This window comes from Phyllobates terribilis, unplaced genomic scaffold (assembly GCF_046119375.1).
Source record: "Phyllobates terribilis strain yellow unplaced genomic scaffold, ASM4611937v1 Scaffold_4__5_contigs__length_816908805, whole genome shotgun sequence".
In the NCBI taxonomy this organism is placed as follows: Eukaryota; Metazoa; Chordata; class Amphibia; order Anura; family Dendrobatidae; genus Phyllobates; species Phyllobates terribilis.
The window spans coordinates 325,268,406-325,281,858 of record NW_027362764.1 but is presented as its reverse complement, the minus strand read 5'-3'; the positions used below and the strand labels follow the sequence as shown (position 1 = coordinate 325,281,858).

Here is a 13,453-nt window from a genome sequence, read left to right as displayed (position 1 = left end):
TTTTGGATATTGGACTTGCAGACATGTTAATTCCAAAAATCCTGTTTTCATAATAAAGTTTTTCTGTGAGATTTCTAATTACACTTTTGCCGAGTGTTAATTGCGCATAGACATTATATCTTTCTTGATTAAATCATAAAATGTAAACACATGTTGTCTTTGATAAGGTAAAATGTATAGAGGACCATTCACATTTTTTTAAATTTTTAACTCCATACATATCACTAAACAGGGGCTGAAGAGCTAATTAAAAGTTTTTTCATTTTTATTTAGTTTTTTTGCTCTCCAATGCTTTGCTAAGATAAGAGTTCCTGACGCTTAGGTCGCCCAATGTGCAAATTCTTCTCTGTGACCATGCAACCGGCATGGATTTATGTTGTGTGACCAAGTTACGATGCTGCAAATGTTGCATCTATAGTAAAAAAAGAATAAAAATGATGAAAAATAAAAAGTTAAAAAAAAAAAAAAAAAAAACATACTCGCCTTCCGATGGCCCCATGGTCTCCACTTCGGTGCGTCCGGTGTCTTTGGTGGCTCGCGGTGCTCTATAAAGGACCATGATGTCATTTAGTCATGTGACAGGTCACGTGACCGCCGACGTCAGCTGTCACATGACTAAATGATGTCATGGAAGGTCCTGTTACACCACCACGAGCAGCTGAAGAGCCAGCAGCGCCGCTGAGAGCAGACAGGGGGCCATCAGGAGGTGAGTATATGTTTTTTTTTTTTATTTTAATTCTTTTTTAACTACAGGTACTATGGTACCCGGGTCTGGAGGAGAGTCTCCTCTTCTCCAGACCCGAGTACCATCCGCGCATTGTATTGCATAATATCCGCATGTGTACGTGTAGTCTTTCGGATGTTATGCGGTCCAATGCAAGTCAATGGCAGCAATTTTGCCACGATTCCGCAAAATTAATGGTTGTGCTGCGGATTTTTCCGCAATGATAATCCTCAGCGGAAATTTCCGCAGCATGTGTACAGTACATGCGTATTATCATTGGGAAACATGGCAGACAACTTAACAAGCGTTTTTAGTTCGTTTTTGCTGCGGAAATGGCACCACGGAAACGCATTTAATCCGCATAGTGGGCACGCCGCCTAAATGCTTGTTGTCTACCTTCTCTGCAGGTGTTTTCCCCCCCCCCTCTTCCCCTGTATGGCTCTGCCTTCTTGTGATTGAGGAGCATCATAGAGGGCAAAAGTAAACGCTCTTAGAAAAGAATCTTGAACTCTCCCTTGTTTGAAGCGAAAATTTGCATATCAGGTGCCTTCAACTTCAAGAGCCCATATCTCAAAGGAAAACAAAATGTTTTAATCATCGCTTCAGCCCATTTTTAGTGAGCTATGCCATTTAATAAAATGATGTGAAAGGTTCTCTTTAAAGAGTAGTAGATATACTTAGTTGTAGATATAATTCCCTTTCAAAATGTTTGTACCAGAGTGACCGTTCAATATGGGTTCAGTTCCTGACAACCAAGATAAGTAACGGATCACCTTCTTGCAGTACATGCAACCACTAAATGTCTTTATAGTGGGCAATCATCAAGTAAGCTGCTCATATAGAGTGGTCCCCCAATGACAATGTAAAGATTACAAAATATGTTGGTACTAAGGAAGCAGTAGAACTAAAAATTAACAGTGGTTTCTTACATGAGACATCTCATTTAAAGGAAACTTATGTTGAAAATGGAATATGATCTGCAGGTGGGATGTTATAGAGCAGGAGGAGCTCATCAGATTGATGAACATTTTTGTGGGAAACGTTTCAGTGTAACTTGTATTTTCTTCATTGAATTTCCTGGTGTTTGTATGCATGTGTGTCCAGTGGGCAGTTGTATTCAGTGATGACAGTTTTCACTGGATGTCTGTGGATGCAGAGATAACTGTAAATCATTCAGTAGGAGCACTCAATGGACTTTTATGTATACCAAGACCAGGGGTTTAAATGACTCAAAAGACATACAAGTTAAACTGAATCTTTTCAAGCATCCTTCATATCAATATTATCAGCTTCAACTTCTCTATACCATGCTGATCATAGATTAGGCTGCATGTAAAATATTAAGAGTAAATAAAAACAAAATTACCACTGCGCTAACAAAGTAAAAAGTATACAACCCAGAAACACAGGCGCAATATGTTCACCAGTCACTACACAGGTGGCCACTGAAGGAACAGGCAACAAAAATTGCAAATATAGAGAAAAATGAGTGGTAGTAAAATGGTTGCAAGCACACTTCAGTAATGCCACTATGGACAGAATCATTAACATATGTTGTAAGCAGGTGTTATGGTAGAAACTCACTGAGTGAAGATTAATGTCCTGTAGCAGCTGTTGTGGAGCTATGCAGGACCACGTGTAAGAGCAGTCAGCGTCTGACATCACACAAAAATGATATTTTAAACCCTGTTATTGGGTTCTTGGAACATATGTTAAAAATTCTGTCCATAGCGGCATTACTGAAGTGTGCTTGCAACCATTTTACTACCACACACTTTTCTCTATATTTGCAATTTTGGTTGCCTGTTCTTTCAGAGGCCACCTGTGTAGTGATTGTTGAACATATTGCACCTACAGTACAGACCAAAAGTTTGGACATACCTTCTCATTTAAAGATTTTTCTGTATTTTCATGACTATGAAAATTGTACATTCACACTGAAGGCATCAAAACTATGAATTAACACATGTGGAATTATATACTTAACAAAAAAGTGTGAAACAACTGAAAATATGTCTTGTATTCTAGGTTCTTCAAAGTAGCCACCTTTTGCTTTGATGACTGCTTTGCACACTCTTGGCATTATCTTGATGAGCTTCAAGAGGTAGTCACCGGAAATGGTCTTCCAACAATCTTGAAGGAGTTCCCAGAGATGCTTAGCACTTGTTGGCCCTTTTGCCTTCACTCTGCGGTCCAGCTCACCCCAAACTATCACGATTGGCTTCAGGTCTGGTGACTGTGGAGGCCAGGACATCTGGCTTAGCACCCCATCACTCTCCTTCTTGGCCAAATAGCCCTTACACAGCCTGGAGGTGTGTTTGGGGTCATTGTCCTATTGAAAAATAAATGATGGTCCAACTAAATGCAAACCGGATGGAATAGCATGCCGCTGCAAGATGCTGTGGTAGCCATGCTTGTTCAGTATGCCTTCAATTTTGAATAAATCCCCAACAGTGTCACCAGCAAAGCACCCCCACACCATCACACCTCCTCCTCCATGCTTCACTTTGGGAGCCAGGCATGTAGAGTCCATCCGTTCACCTTTTCTGCGTCGCACAAAGACACAGTGGTTGGAACCAAAGATCTCAAATTTGGACTCATCAGACCAAAGCACAGATTTCCACTGGTCTAATGTCCATTTCTTGTGTTCTTTAGCCCAAACAAGTTTCTTCTGCTTGTTGCCTGTCCTTAGCAGTGGTTTCCTAACAGCTATTTTACCAGAAAGGCCTGCTGCACAAAGTCTCCTCTTAACAGTTGTTGTAGAGATGTGTCTGCTGCTAGAACTCTGTGTGGCATTGACCTGGCCTCTAATCTGAGCTGCTGTTAACCTGCGATTTCTGAGGCAGGTGACTTGGATAAACTTAGCCTCAGAAGCAGAGGTGACTCTTGGTCTTCCTTTCCTGGGGCGTTCCTCATGTGAGCCAGTTTCTTTGTAGAGCTTGATGGTTTTTGCAACTGCACTTGGGGACACTTTCAAAGTTTTCCCAATTTTTCAGACTGACTGACCTTCATTTCTTAAAGTAATGATGGCCACTCGTTTTTCTTTACTTAGCTGCTTTTTTCTAGCCATAATACAAATTCTAACAGTCTATTCAGTAGGACGATCAGCTTTGTATCCACCAGACTTCTGCACAACACAACTGATGGTCCCAACCCCATTTATAAGGCAAGAAATCCCACTTATTAAACCTGACAGGGCACACCTGTGAAGTGAAAACCATTTCCGGTGACTACCTCTTGAAGCTCATCAAGAGAATGCCAAGAGTGTGCAAAACAGTCATCAATGCAAAAGGTGGCTACTTTGAAGAACCTAGAATATAAGACATATTTTCAGTTGTTTCACACTTTTTTGTTAAGTATATAATTCCACATGTGTTAATTCATAGTTTTGATGCCTTCAGTGTGAACGTACAATTTTCAAAGTCATGAAAATACAGAAAAATCTTTAAATAAGAAGGTGTGTCCAAACTTTTGGTCTGTACTGTATGTGTTCTGGGTTGTATACTTTTTACTTTGTTAGCGCACTGGTAATTTGTTTTTATTTACTCTTAACTGTGTTTGTACACTTACTGTGACGCTAGGTGTGGAGAGAACCCAGCCCATAAGGACAGGAAAAGGGGAGGGAAACCTACCACTAGGGAAAGGGAGAGTGGAGACCCCTAAACAGATCTAAACAACAAAGCCGAGCAGGAAACCTTGCCCTAGCTGACCCTAAGGCTAGACCCTAGTAAGGAAGCAGGAGGGGTGAGCACCGAGTCAGCCCCACTGCCAACTAAAGTACACACAGGGGAAACAAACAGGGGAATACACTTGGCTCCAAGATAACACTGGAGAATGCACGGCAACAATCCACGAAGGAACTCCAAGGTAATTCTAGCCAACTGCTAGAATCAAAAGCCTGAATAGGTATAACACGCTATCACCTATCAACTCTGAGCAATCTGAGTGTATTTAAGGATACAGCAAGGAAGTGCTGATTAACAGCAGAAAGGTGAGGGTACCTCTGGATCCTAAAGGGAAAGGTATAATACCCAAGCAAGGGGAGGATCACCGCTGGGTCCTAAAGCGAAATGAATCATAAAAGTATCAGGGGGATGTTTGTAAGACCAAACGTAGCGACCTTCTACAGCCGGACACCTTATGACTGTCAACCCTGACACACCCGTGACAGTACCCCCTTCCTTCTACTAGTGGTATCCGAACACTCAGGACCAGGTTTATCTGGATGAGAGGCATGTAATGGACGAACCAACCTAGGGGCATTTACCTCCGATGCTGAAATTCACATTCTTTTCTCTGGACCGTAACCCCTCCAGTGCACCAAGTACTGAAGGGAAGGATGCTGAAGATGAGAATCCACAATCTTCGATATTTGGAACTCTAAATTGCTATCAACCATGATTGGGGTGGTGGCAAGGGGGAGGACCCAAGAGGTTCCACATACATACTTCTTGAGCAGAGACCTGTGAAACTCATTGTGGATCCTAAGAGCCTGAGGTAACTCCAGATGAAATGCTGCTGTGTTAATTACTTTGGTTATTTTATAGCGACCAATAAATCTAGGTTCCAGCTTCCAGGAAGGAACCTTCAACTTGATATTCCTGGTAGACAACCACACAAAGTCATTCATACTTAGGTCCGGACCTGGCGAGCGTTTCCTGTCAGCTATGCGTTTGTATCAGTCTCCCATGAGTTTCAATTTATTTTGAACCCCTTGCCACACAGAAGAGAGCGACGAAGCAAAACGCTCCTCCTCAGGAACTCCTGAAGACCTTCTACCACTTAACGTACCAACTGCAGATGAAAACCGTATTCACCAAAGAAAGTTGGCCTGCCAGTAGACGCTTGGTGACGATTGTTTACAGCGAACTCGGCCAATGGTAAGAAAGATGCCCTGTCCTCCTGGTTCTTGAAATCAAAACATCTGAGGTAGGTCTCCAAATTTTGATTTATGCGCTCAGTCTGTCCATTCGACTGAGAATGGAAGGCAGAAGAAAAAGATAACTGCATCCCCAGTCGAGCACAAAAAGCTTTCCGGAATTTAGAAACGAACAGGGTCCTCCCATCTGACACCACATTGGAAGGAATCCTGTCAAGCTTCACAATCTCATTAATGAATACCTAAGCCAGAGTCTTGGTATTTGGAAGTATCGGTAATGCAATGAAATGTACCATCTTACTGAACCTACAACCTCTGGCAAAAATTATGGAATCACCGGGCTCGGAGGATGTTCATTCAGTTGTTTAATCTTGTTGAAAAAAAGCACATCACAGACATGGCACAAAACTAAAGTCATTTCAAATGGCAACTTTAGGGCTTTAAGAAACACTAAAAGAAATCAAGATTAAAAATGTGGTACTCAGTAAGGGTAATTTTTTCAGACCAAGCAGAGGGAAAAAATTGTGGAATCATGAAAAACAAACACACAAAAGAACACTCCAATATATCACTAGTATTTTGTTGCACCACCTCTTTCTTTAGTAACAGCTTACAGTCTCTGAGACATGGATTTAATGAGTGACAAACAGTACACTTCATCAATCTGGCTCCAACTTTCTCTGATTGCTGTTGCCAAATCATCTTTGCAGGTTGGAGCCTTGTCATGGACCATTTTCTTCAACTTCCACCAAAGATTTTCAATTGGATTGAGATCCGGACTATTTGCAGGCCATGACATTGACCTTATGTGTCTTCTTTCAAGGAATGTTTTCACAGTTGTTGCTCTATGGCAGGATGCATTATCATCTTGAAAAATGATGTAATCATCCCCAAACATCCTTTCAATTGATGGGATAAGAAAACTGTCCAAAATATCAATGTAAACTTGAGCATTTATTGAAGATGTAATGACAGTCATCTCCCAGTGCCTTTACCTGACATGCAGCCCCATATCATCAATGACTGTGGAAATTTGCATGTTCTCTTCATGCAGTCATCTTTATAAATCTCATTGGAACGGCACTAAACAGAAGTTCCAGCATCATCACCTTACCCAATTCAGATTCGCGATTCATCACTGAATATGACTTTCATCTAGTCATCCACAGGCCACTATTGCTTTTCCTTAGCCCATTGTAACCTTATTTTTTTCTGTTTAGGTGTTAATGATGGCTTTTGTTTAGCTTTTCTGTATGTGAATCCCATTTCCTTTAGGCGGTTTCTTACAGTTCGGTCACAGACATTGACTCCAGTTTCCTCCCATTCGTTCCTCATTTGTTTTGGTGTGCATTTCCTGTTTTGGAGACATATTGCTTTAAGTTTCCGGTCTTGACGCTTTGATGTCTTCCTTGGTCTACCAGTATGTTTGCCTTTAACAACCTTCCGATGTTGTTTGTATTTGGTCCAGATTTTAGACACAGCTGACTGTGAACAACCAACATCTTTTGCAACATTGCGTGATGATTTACCTCCTTTTAAGAGTTTGATAATCCTCTCCTTTGTTTCAATTGACATCTCTCCTGTTGGAGCCATGATTCATGTCAGTCCACTTGGTGCAACAGCTCTCCAAGGTGTGATCACTCCTTTTTAGATGCAGACTAACGAGCAGATCTAATTTGATGCAGGTGTTAGTTTTGGAAATAAAAATTTACAGGCTGATTCCATAATTTTTTCCTCAGAATTGAGTGATTCCATAATTTTTTCCCTCTGCTTGGTCTGAAAAAAATTACCCTTTCTGACTACCACATTTTTATTCTTGATTCTTCTTCTTCTTTTTTTCTTCTTTCTTCTTTTAGTGTTTCTTAAAGCCCTAAAGTTGCCATTTGAAATTACTTTTTAGTTTTGTGCCATGTCTGTGATGTGCTTTTTTTCAACAACAACTGAATGAACATCCTCCAAGCCTGGTGATTCCATAATTTTTGCCAGGGGTTGTAGAAACCGCCAAAACCACAGTCTTGCCTGCAGATACCAGTAGGTCAGTAAAAAAAAAAAAAATCAATGGACAAGTGAGTCCATGGTCTACTAGGAATAGGCAGTGGCAGAAGAGATCCAGGCGGATGAATATGCAATACTTTAGAACACACGCAAATACTGCAAGCAGACACATGGTCAACCACACCCTGACGCAACCTCGGCCACCAAAAATGACGGGAAAGGAGGCCCACAGTTGCCTTACTACCTAGATGACCAGCAAGCACAAGAGTTATGATATTCCCTAATTACTTTACGGCACAGATTAGATGGCACAAACAACCTTCCCGAAGGACTGGAGACAGGGGCCCCCTGAGCCTCCAACACCTCTCCTTCCAAGTCGGGGTACAAGGTTGAAATGACCATTCCCTTCTGTAAAATAGGGACAAGTTTCTCATGGTTACTACTACCAGGGAAGCTCTGGGACAACGCATCAGCCTTGATGTTTTCAACCCCTGGATGTAAAGTGACAACAAAATTGAATCTAGTAAAAAACAAAGACCATCTAGCCTGCCTAGGGTTGAGACACTTAGCAGACTGGAAATATGACAGGTTCTTATGGTTCATGATAACAGTAAAAAGGATGAACTTCCCCCTCCAACTAATGTTGCCATTCCTTGAAATCCAATTTAATTGCCAAAAGCTCCCTATTACCCACGTCATAATTTCTCTCGGCTGAAGATGGCTTCTTGGAAAAGAAAGCGCATGGACGCCATTTACCAGGGGATTGACCCTGAGACAACACAACCCCAACCCCCACCTCCGACGCATCAACTTCAACCACGAAAGGTTGAGAAACATCAGGTTGACTGAGTATAGGTGCTGTGGCAAAACATATCTTTAAAGAGGAAAGAGCCTGCTGGATGACACTATTACCGAATAATTTTGGATACATTTCCGGTAAAAATTAGTAAACTACAGAAAGCACTGCAATGCCTGCAAGTTCTCAGGATGATCCCAATCAAGTATAGCACGGATCTTCTCTGGATCCATCCGAAAAACCCGATGGTGTCAGACAGGGACTCCTGGAAACTCTATTACCGGTAGGTCTAATGCCTACTTTTCAGGACGTCCCTCCTGACAGCACCATCAGGAGAATACCAGAGTATACATTTTAGGGTGGGACCACTGTCTGGAGAACCTTCCTTCCGAAAGCCATCTTTTGGCCTGATAGAATGTCCATTTTATAATGTTTACAGAAGGTGTTCAGATTTGTCCAAGTTGATGCTTTGTAGATTTGGTCCACAGATGCACCTGCTCTTTCTGCCCATGATGCGGACATAGCCCTGGTAGAATGGGCTCTAATATTTTCTGGAGGGGACTTCCCATCAGCTAAATAAGCTACACTAATTACTGATCTGACCCATCTTGCTAATGTAGATTTTGTTGCTTTTTTCCCCTTATTTTTTCCCCCAAACTGTATGAATAGGTTGGAATCTATGCGCCAGTCCTTCGTGACCTCTAAGTATTGTAGAACTACTCTCCTGACATCAAGTGAGTGAAAGGCTAATTCCTGATCATTCTTATAGTCCTGGCAAAAAGAGAGTAGGACCACCTCCTGATTCATATGGAAAGGGGTAACTACTTTTGGTAAAAAAGATGGGTCTAACTGAGGATAATACAATCATCTAGGCATTTCAGGTATGGGTCTCTGATTGAGAATGCTTGAATCTCCCCTATCCTTCTCGCTGTGGTTATTGTGACTAGGAACACTGTCTTAAGTGAGAGGAATTTTATGTTCAATTCTATGAGAGGCTCAAAGGGCTTGTTGCATAGGCTCTTTAGGACCATGTATAAGTCCCATGGTGGGATGTGGGATTTAATTGTTGGTCTTAACCTTGTTGTAGCCTTAATGAATCTTTCTACCCATGGATGGTGAGCTAGAGGATAATCCATGAAAGATCTCAATGCAGCAATCTGTACTTTTAATGTGCTGGGTCTTAGACCCTTTTCAAACCTTGGCTGCAAGAAATCTAGTATTTTAGGGAAGTCTGGAACGGAACTCCCAGATGCTGGTTGATACTGTGAACAGAAACTCTACCAGATTTTTGGAAAGATACCCGATGTTACAGGTTTCCTACTATTTTGCATGGTTGAGATTACTGCGTCTGATAGGCCCCTAGATCTCAGGATCTGCCTTTCAGGGTCCATGCCGAAAGCTGGAGAAACTTCACATCGGGGCAGAATATCGGGCCCTGAAACAGCAAGTCCTGCCTCTCCAGAAGGATTATTGGATCCTCCAGGGACATTTTCTTCAGTAAGGGGAACCAACTTCTTTTTGGCCAGAAAGGTAGGATTATTATCACCCTGGCTCGGTCTTCCTGAATCTTCTTTAGTACCCACAGTATCAAGGGTAAAGGAGGGAATGCATATGCTAGATTCATGTTCCATCTTTGAGATAAAGCATCTATCCCTGCTGCTCTGTCTTCTGGATTGAGGAAGAAGAATTTTTCTGCCTTTGCGTTTTTCCATGTGGCGAAGAGATCCCATTGGCGAAACACATCCCAGTTCAACTCCCATTCTAACTGTCAAACAGTTTCTCGACTGAGGAAGTCTGCTACTGTATTGTGGGAACCTTTTAGATGCACTGCAGATATTGAAAGGCCGTCAGAAATTACATTTGTTGTTCTGAGTCTAGGAGGATTCCCAAAAAAATCTTTGTTCTTTCTGGAACAATATGTGATTTTTCCCAGTTTATAATCCATCCTAAATTCCTTAGGTTCAGGATGGTTGATGTTAGGTTGGTTTTTAGCTGCTGTGGAGAGTCTGCCACTACCAGAAAGTCTTCTAGATATTGAATGATTAATATTTCTTATTCCCTGAGGAACGCCATAACTTCGGCCATCAGTTTGGTAAAGATACGTGGAGCTGAAGGTAGGCCAAACGGAAGACAAGTGAACTGGTAATGTAGAATGGTGTCTCCTTCTTTTAGTGCAAACCGTAGAAACTTTTGACTGTGACGGTGAATTGGGACATGATAATAGGCCTCTTTGAGATCTATTGTACACATCACCATGTTGTGTCCGATTAAGGGAACTGTCGACCTGATTGATTCCATTTTGAATTTTTTGTAAACGACTGATTTGTTTAGAGACTTCAGATTTATTATGGTGCGATAATCGACCCCGGGTTTTTTTTATTGAAAAAACACCCGAGTAAAAGCCTAGGAACTGTTCTGCTTCTGGTACTGGTATCACTGCTCCTGAGTTTATTAGTTTTCTCACGTCTGTTAGCAGTCTTTTGGAGACCTGGGCGGATTGAGTTGTTGTCAGGTGAAACCTTCCATGCGGGATCTGTCCGAATTCTAACTTGTAGCCCTGTGTGATAGATTGGAGAATCTGTGGGCTGTTTGGTAATTTTCATCCATGTTCCGTGGAAATGTTGGAGTCTTCCTCCTACTTTCCTGGCGTCATCTTCTATGTGTGTTAGCACTTGTAGTGGGAAGGGGATTCCCCGAGATACCTACCTTCTGGTAGCTCCATCTACCTGACTTCCCTTTTCCGGAATATTCTGGCTTTTGCTGGTAATGAGATTTCTGAAAGGAGGACACCTTCTTAGGTTTCTCCTCCAGAAATCCCTTTTTTTCATCTGAGGCTTTCTCCAGTATTTCATCCAATACTGGACCAAACACCCGGAGGCCTGAAAAGGGAATGGCACACAATTTACTTTTAGAATAACTGTCTCCTGACCAGGTTTTTAGCCATATTGCTCTTCCGGATGCAGAAGAAAGGGCCCCATTCCAAGCAGCAAATCTTATTGATTCTGCCGAAGCGTTGGCGACAAACCCTGTTGCCATCTTAAGTAGCGGAATTGAGTCGAGGATCTCCTCTCTGGATGTCTTCCTCCTCAGGTGGTCTTCCAGTTGTTCCAGCCATATGCTCATGGATCTTGCCACTGAAGTGGATGCGATATTGGCTTTTATTATCGCCGCAGATGTTTCCCAGGTCTTTTTAAAGAGATTGTCTGCCTTCCTATCCATTGCATCCTTTAGAGATGATGAATCCTGAAACGGGATGGATGTTTTTTTCGCTACCCTGGCAATCGGTATATAAATTTTTGGGGTTTCGTCCCATAATCTTACATATTCCGGTTCAAATGGTAGGCGAGTTCTCAAGCTTCTGGGAATTACTAGCTTCTTCTCTGCGTCCTCCCACTCTTCCAGGATCATTGCCTTAATGTGATTATTCATGGGAAAAAACTTATTTCTGTGGGTTCTCAACCCCCCAAACATCTCATCCTGCTCTGACGATGGTTGGTAAGTGTCTTCTATCTGCATAGTGTTTTTTACTGCAGTTAACAGTGTATCGGTATCTTCCCAGGAGAAGAGATATTTTTTCTTCACTTCTGGTGGGCTAGTGATAGAGTCTTCCCTGTCCTGATCGGGGGCAGAAAAATCCGACAATTCTTCTTCCCCAGAACTGGACTCCAGCTCCTAACGTGGTCTCTTGTAACGGGATGCACCCTGAGGAGCGACTAAGTCTGTGACAGAACTCTGCACTTCCTCTCTTACTATGGCTCTCAAGTCTGACATGAAAGAGGAATGTTCTTTGACAACTTTTGCAATACAGGTAGAGCATAACTGTTTCCCGTATGTGTCCGGTAGTTTCTTGTTACAGTTGGCGCATCTCCTTTTCTTAGGAGCTGATGTCATCGTGTCTTTTTTAGGTGTTTCTGTTACGGATCCGGGTGGTGGAACCTCTGTGCTGCGGTGCAAGGAGGGGCCATAGGGGTGTGACTAAGTATCAACACGGTCTGACCAAGATAGCACAGTGGCTCAGTCGGCGCTGATGCTATAGTACCCCCCCTTTATGCCCCCTCTTTTTCAGGCCAGCAAGAATTTTTTTAAGAAGAACAGGGGCATGGATGTTCTCCCTGGGTTCCCAAGACCTCTCCTCCGGGCCAAACCCTTCCAGTCCACCAGAAAAAAGGTTTTTCCTCTTACCCTTTTGGTGGCCTAAATGTTCTCTACCTCATAGATGTCCTCAGCGGAAACTGGAGCTGGAGTGGTACCTGAATCGTCAGAAAAAGAATTAAAATCAACTGATTTGATGAGAGATACGTGGAAGGAGTTGGGAATCCGTAAGGTGGCCGGGAGTTTTAGCTTGTAAGCCACGGGATTGATTTGCTTGAGAACCTCAAACGGACCAATGAACCATGGACCCAACTTATACGATTGATTTTTGAGCCGTACATGTTTGGAGGAGAGCCAGACCCGGTCTCCCGGATTATAAAGAGGCGGATCCAGACGTCTCTTATTGGCATGTCTCTTCATCAGTCCAGAGGACTGAAGAAGTGCGGATCTAGTGTTTTACCAAATAGTAAGAAAATTCGCTGACCAGAGACTCCACGGCAGGATTGTCCACTGAAGCGGATATGGGAAACGGGATCCAGGGGTGTTGACCGTAGGCCACAAAGAACGGGGATTTGGAAGAAGACTCACTCCCATGGTTGTTATAGGAGAACTCGGACCAAGGTAGGAGCTCAACCCAATCATTATGGTGAGCATTGACGAAATGCCGGAGAAAGCTGGTAAGGACCTGGTTGATACGTTCCATTTGACTGAGGATGATAAGCAGAGGAGAAATCCAGGGTGACATCCAACAGCTTACACGTAGCTCTCCAGAAGCGCGAAGTGAACAGCACCTCGCTATCAGACACAATGTGGAGGGGTAGGCCATGGAGACGAAAGATGTGAAGGATGAAGTCCTTAGCCAGCACAGATGTGGATGGGAGACCAGGCAGAGGGATGAAGTGGGCCATTTTAGAAAAGCGGTCAGTGACCACCCAAATGACGGTACAACCGGCAGAAAAAGGGAGAT

General features: G+C 42.7%; 1 protein-coding gene across 7 annotated transcripts in view; it reads left to right on the top strand.

Annotated features, from left to right (window-relative positions):
- Positions 1-13,453, top strand: part of LOC141265383 (triple functional domain protein-like) — a 1,868,493-nt gene that overhangs the window by 1,766,383 nt on the left and 88,657 nt on the right. The gene's annotated exons all lie outside the window — the stretch shown is intronic.